At 43.8% G+C, this 6,346-nt stretch overlaps 2 non-coding genes across 2 annotated transcripts; one reads left to right on the plus strand and one right to left on the minus strand.

Moving 5' to 3' along the window:
- Positions 1 to 241: 241 nt before the first annotated feature.
- On the minus strand, positions 242 to 314 carry TRNAK-UUU (transfer RNA lysine (anticodon UUU)). Its single transcript has one exon. It is a non-coding gene; the product is annotated as a tRNA-Lys (tRNA).
- Positions 315 to 5,853: 5,539 nt separating this feature from the next.
- TRNAS-UGA (transfer RNA serine (anticodon UGA)) lies at positions 5,854 to 5,940 on the plus strand. The gene has a single exon. It is a non-coding gene; the product is annotated as a tRNA-Ser (tRNA).
- The last annotated feature ends 406 nt before the right edge of the window (positions 5,941 to 6,346 follow it).

The raw sequence follows: 6,346 nt of genomic DNA on the forward strand, positions 1-6,346 counted from the left end.
TCGTAACCTTTCATCGTTTATTTCATTCACGCTGCGACCCTATCTTAACGGATAACCTTCTTCTTTCTTCTTCATCGATTCATTGACTTCTTAGAAGATGAATCTTCACTTCGTAACCCGCTCGTTCGCCCTCAGAACCTAAAGTCGGAACCTCACCTAACGAGCGAAGTCGCCGAAGCGAGTCTAACAAACTTTTAACGCTACTACGCATCCTTACTTTTACTACGGTGGTTGGTAGGTTTGGGTATAGCAGGACTTGAACCTGCGACCATTAGGTTAAAAGCCCAATGCTCTACCAACTGAGCTATACACCCAACTTTGAATTACGGATTGGTGCGGAAAATAAAAGGTGTTTTACTACCTTTTCTTCTCATCATATCACAAGGGCGCGGCTCTGTATGAGGCTCGTACTGCGGAGCAAGTCTGGTCATCTTTCCAGAATAAAAAAGAAAAAAGAGCTAAATACAGTAGCTCTCACTGACACCTAGAGAAGGTGAGGTCGTCTTTCTTTCCGGCCGCCGTACGGTTCGACCGAACAATGTTCTATGGTTTGTTTGACGGTCTTTGTTGGCGAGAGCACTCTTTTTTCTTTGTCCTGGTCTTACCCATGAGGTTCTGAAAGAAAGAATGAATCTATGCTCTCTTCCATTCTAAGGTTCTGCAAAGTAGCTGGCCAGCGATCGCTCAACTGTTCGAGCGCAGTGTAGTGTAAGTGGAGATTCGACGACGGAACAGGTCGAGGTTCTGTTAAGAACTGGCGTTTTCTTGAAGAACCTGAGTGAGAACGAGAAAAGGGTTCCATCCTTTGACCTTTACTTTACAGATTCATCCAAACCCTCAAATGAGGCGCGAGGAGCGTGAAGATTAAGATGAAGACGCGACTGATGGAGCACCGAAGGTTACGAAGTTCTTGCAGAACGTTATGAAATAAGAACTGAAAGAAAGTCAATTTCTTTTTTTTTGGGGGAGCGAATGAATAAGAAGGTTCAGAATGAACAATGAATAGCTGAGTCTACTAAACTAAAAGAGGTTCTGATTTAGAAGAAGTGGTGATTATGATTAGAGGACACCTGGTTCACTTCTAATGTGACACGTTCCCTCTTCTAAAAAGAATCAGTCGGCTAGAGAGCGGTCTGGGCGCTGGGCGCCTTCTACTGACCGAACCCTCAGTTCGGAGGTCTTCGCGTCAACATGTTACGAGTTTCTTCGTTCCATTACTTTACTTAGAAAGGAACTGGGCAAGGCGCGAGTGAGCGGGAGCAGAAGGGTCACGAAGAAAAGAAGTGCGCCTAGCTCTTTCTTATTGATTTTAGAAGTCTATAGATAGATGTCCAATTTATAGTGGTGGTGGAACCAACCGACGTTTCGTCTGACCTGACCTCTTACTCTTTCTTCCCGACCTATTTGACTTAACTTGACTTCGTAACCTTTCAGAACCTTATTTTAGTATCCCGAGATTGAAGAGATCGAATTATTCCCGGGAACACACGAAACAAAGATATGAACTGGGTAAATGGAAATGGAAAAGAGATGTTGGAAATTCCTCAAAAGAAGAAGCTTTTTCTAGATCCATATGATCTACTAAAGTAGATCGATATTGCCCATATAATGAAAGTAGATCTTGGTCCATGGAGTCCCAAGAAGGTAGGAACTCCGACCTGTCCGATGCTTCTTCGGTCAAATACGAGATACAAGTAGGACCCGCACTATGAGCAAGCTGTGCGAAAAACCGCTTCTTTTTTCCGGTTCTTGGTCGAAATGAGCCGGGAAACCATGGATTTTTTAGTTTTCGCCATTGGTTACTGGTCGAGCCACTGGAATGGAATGAGATAGGAATCTCTGGAGATCTTTCCTCTCCGCTTACTCGTAACAGGGTTTCCCTCTGTATTCTACTTCTTGGGGTCATTTACTTCGTAACCTTCGTTGATTAGCTTCTTCGTTTCTTCGTTATTCCTCGTCGGAACCTTGATTGTTTGTTGATTCCTCTTCTCCACGTTACTTTTTCGGGCATAGCAACAATGAGACCGCTGATCATATAAAAAGATATGCGGGACCTTTATCGTTTGGGTGACTCACCAACCAGCTGTGATCGATAACAGAATGGTACCAATAAAAGGTTACGAAGTAAATGAGTTCTCCATTGAACCCACCGTTACGAAGTAAATGAATTCCATCATGGGTGTGCACCTCCTTCCGAGGCAGGAGCCGGCCTCCCACTCTCTTATTTATGCTGCATTTATTAGCTTAGCGGGTGGATCGTGCAATAACTTCGTGATAGCAGAACCTTTCTCATACGTATTTATTTCATAACCTTTCGAGATCCGGTCCATCATAAACTCATGAATGCTGAACCTTCGGATAACCTTCGGAACCTGATTTATTTCTTTGACTTCTTTATGTAAACATAACGTTACCTTCTTGAAGAACGATAAGTGACTTCTGTTATCTTGACTTCTTGAAGAACGATAACCGCTCCCGCTCCTCGCGCCTTCGTCAAAACTTTCGGTTATGTAATAATTATTTTTCCTATTCAAAAGCCCAAAGTCTCTGTGTTTTCACGTCGAGAATTCTTTGCAGATGAAGAGATGTCAAAGGGGCTTATTACTTAAAAATCAAAATCCTCCTACACTACATCTATCTTAGGTTCCGAAGGCGACGCGCGACTTTAGGAGCGGATAAAGCACTTCGAATTGTTGATTCATCGCCGTAAACCAATAGTTCATTATCTAATAGATCTTTCTGTTCTAATACTCTATCCGAGAGTTTTCAGTATTTATTTATCAATAACCTATCTAACGGAAGGCTATTGGATCAAATGACAAAGACATTGTTTAGAAACTTTTCCCGGATGAAACATTCATGTAACAGGAAAAATCTTTCCCATTCCTTAGCTCGATATGTGGCCATGAAAAAGAGATTAAGTGAGCGGGTGGAAATTTTGTTTTTTTTTTATTTCTGATAAATGATTAGCGCTACGCGCCTTAGCTCCATGGAACAATATGCTACTGCTGAAACATGGAAGAATTTTCATCTTAGATTAAAACACTATGTATGGATGATATAAACTGCCTAAACAATAATGATTTACTTCGTAACCCTCACTATATAAAAAATTTCCATTAATGAAACCAGGTTATGAAATAAATACGCATGTCCGATGATGTTGTGTTGCTATCTGCTCCAATAACGAATCATTGGTTTAACTGAATCATTAAAGAAAATAGATAGACCTTTCTCTTCGTCTCAGGTCGATGGATCTTCTCAATTGGAAGATCTCCCATATGGATAAAACACATTCCAGTTGACTGAGCCTAATTCTAATTGTTATGTTCCGAAGCAAAGATATCCGCGGGGGCCAGTTCGGCCTATTCAGATATGAACGACCAAGAGAAGAGGTACTGGATTCTCTTTCGGATAGGTTACGAAATAAAGGAGAAGGAAGACTGGAATGCAGAGGTCTGTCTATTCTCTAATTCACCCGACCCGATAGTCTCCGTTTTGGGAACGTCCAGTGCCAAAGTAACTGAATGGGCAAGTCGCCAGTTTTATCTGAAAGTAAGACAACTCTTTGTTGGATAACCTAAAGTCGAACCTTCGGATAACTTATCTTCAAGATAAGTTATCTTGAAGATAACCTTCGCTCCCGCTCCTAAGCTCCTAAGCGCCGTCGCCCCCGCTCACTCGCGCCTTACGAAACTTTCGTTATTGGGTTAGCCATACACTTCACATGTTTATAGCGATTTACATGGCATCATCAAATGATACAAGTCTTGGATAAGAATCTTGATTTCTTGAAGAACGTGTTTCATCGCTCCGTCGCTTCTTCGCTCCATCAGTCGCGTCTTCATCTTAATCTTCCCGCTCGTAAACTTCGCGCCTTGCAGAACTTTCCTTTTATGTTAAAACATAAAACCTTTACTCCTCCCGCATCTAGGGTTCTGAAATCACTGTTCTATCTCACACCGGGTAAATCCTTAACCCTTCCTCCTCTTACTAATACTACAGAATGTTCTTGTGAATTATGTTCATCGTTGATTCATCTTCATTTTCATTGACTTCGTAACCTTCTTTATCCGTGACTCCGCTCCCGCTCGTCTTCATCTTCACGCTCGCCTTCATCTGAAGATTCACGCTCGCCTTCATCTGAACGCTCGTCGCGCCTTCATCTTAATATATTCACGCTCGCCTTCATCTTCACGCTCGTCGCGCCTTCATCTGAATCTTCATCTTCACGCTCCCGCTCACTCGCGCCTGAATCTTCATCTGAATTTACTGCGTAACATTCATCTGAATCTTCATTGACTTCGTAATCTAAAGTCGGACCTTGCAGAACGTTGTTCGCTTCTAAAGTCGCTTCGCTCCCTTCTGCTCCTGAAGTCGCTCGTCGCGCCGTCGGAACCTTTCTTTTTTTAACAATACCGAATCGTATCCTACCAGTATCGAATAGAACATGCTGAACAATTCATGTAACTCGATTTAGATCGGAAAAATAAATCGTACGGATTTTATGAAACCATGTGCTAATCCATAGTCAATCCTATTTCCGATAGAAGTAGTTGACAAACAATTGAATCCCATTTTTCCCATTATTTTACTATCCGTAATAGTGCGAAAATCAGGTTCCGAAGGTTATGAAATTATTACATAACCAAAGAATGGAAAACCTGCAGCCCCGCTTCCGCTTTCGCGCCTTTAATCCGCTTCAAAAAGTTTAAAGCACTACTTTCGGCTTTCTTTGGCTAAAAAGAGGTGTGTGTGGCCGTCGTATCTGCCCGCCCCCTTCTTCATTCATCCATTTAGGTCAGAATGGATCCAGGGAACCTGGCTCGGGAACAGCCCAGACTAAGAACAGTAAGAGAGTCCAATCTCTGAAATAGAGCATTTTATCTCCATAGTAGTGGTAGAAGGCTTAGTATCTGACTTGATCCAATAGAGTAAGAACACACAGTAGATCCAGATTCCACACGTTGCTGTGGGCTGGGGAGAGAGCTGCTCTGCGAAGCTGAGCGTTCAGTGTGAGGAGGAACTTGAGTACTCGCCCCAAAACGAACTGAATAGGTACTTGGGGGAGCGGTGGGCCAGGTGCGAGGGAGTGATGGGCAACCTTAGTCTATATGTTGCTCGTGAGCCGCCAAGTACCAGTCTCGCAACAGTACTGGCTTTTCTTCGAAACAGTTTTTATTCTTATTATTTCTGACACGTTTCTTTTCTTTCAGAACGTGTTTATTGACTTCGTTTCTTTCAGAACGTGATTCATCCTCGCGCCCGCTCGCTCGTCTTCATCTTCATCTTCACCGCTTCCGCGCCTTTCTTTGACTTCGTTACTTCGTACGTGATTGACTTCGTAACCTCGCTCCTAAGCGCGTCGCGCCTTTGACTTCGTAACATTCTTTGACTTCGTTACTTCGCTCCGTCGCGCGTCACGCCGCTCGCTCGTCTTCATCTTCACGCTCGTCTTCATCTTAATATTCACCGCTTCCGCGCCTTATGCTCCGTCGCTTCTTCGCTCCGTCGCGTCTTCATCTTCATCTTCACCGCTTCCGCGCCTTCACTTGCTTCTTATTGAAGTGAAGATGGTTTAAGTTTCTGAGAAATCAGAACCTTTCACTCACTCGCTTGAGTCGGATTCCATCTTGGAGGATCGTTCGTTCTTCACTCTCTTGTTATTGCAGGGAGCGCCGACGGACGGTGCATATTATCATATAGAAACAAGCGAAGCGTTGCGATTCGTACTACCGAAGGGCAGGTTATGTTTTAACATAAGCGGGGTGGGGCGTAAGCAAGCGTAGCGAATCACATAGAGTTGCCCCTACCTGCCGGCGCGCAGATAGATAGGACGGGCGAAGCGCGAAGGGATGGATGTCTGAGTGGTTGAAAGAGTCGGTCTTGAAAACCGAAGTATTGATAGGAATACCGGGGGTTCGAATCCCTCTCCATCCGCGAGGTCATAAGTTTTTGGACCACTCTTCAACAGCCCCCCAACTTACCATCTGGAAAAACGACTTATCCGTGTTTATTTCTTTCAGAACTGCTTTGACTTCGTAACGTTCTTCTCCCGCTCACTCGCCCCTTTTCATCGTAACCTCAGAACCTTACTTCGTCACTTCATCGTAACCTCAGAACCTCTTTTGACTTCTTTCAGAACTTTTCTTATCCGATAACCTGAATCTGAATCTGAATTGACTTCGTAACATTCATCTTCACTTCGTAACCCGCTCGTTCGCCCCTCATGCTATGCTGACGCAGCCGTAGATCAAGCCCTGGAAGTCCTCTTATCGCGGTTCCCTGTGTTGATATTCGAGAAAGTAGCTCTCGACACGAGGTATTGTACCTGTCCTAGATCCCC

This window comes from Wolffia australiana, chromosome 6, assembly GCF_029677425.1.
Source record: "Wolffia australiana isolate 7733 chromosome 6, ASM2967742v1".
NCBI classification, from domain to species: domain Eukaryota; kingdom Viridiplantae; phylum Streptophyta; class Magnoliopsida; order Alismatales; family Araceae; genus Wolffia; species Wolffia australiana.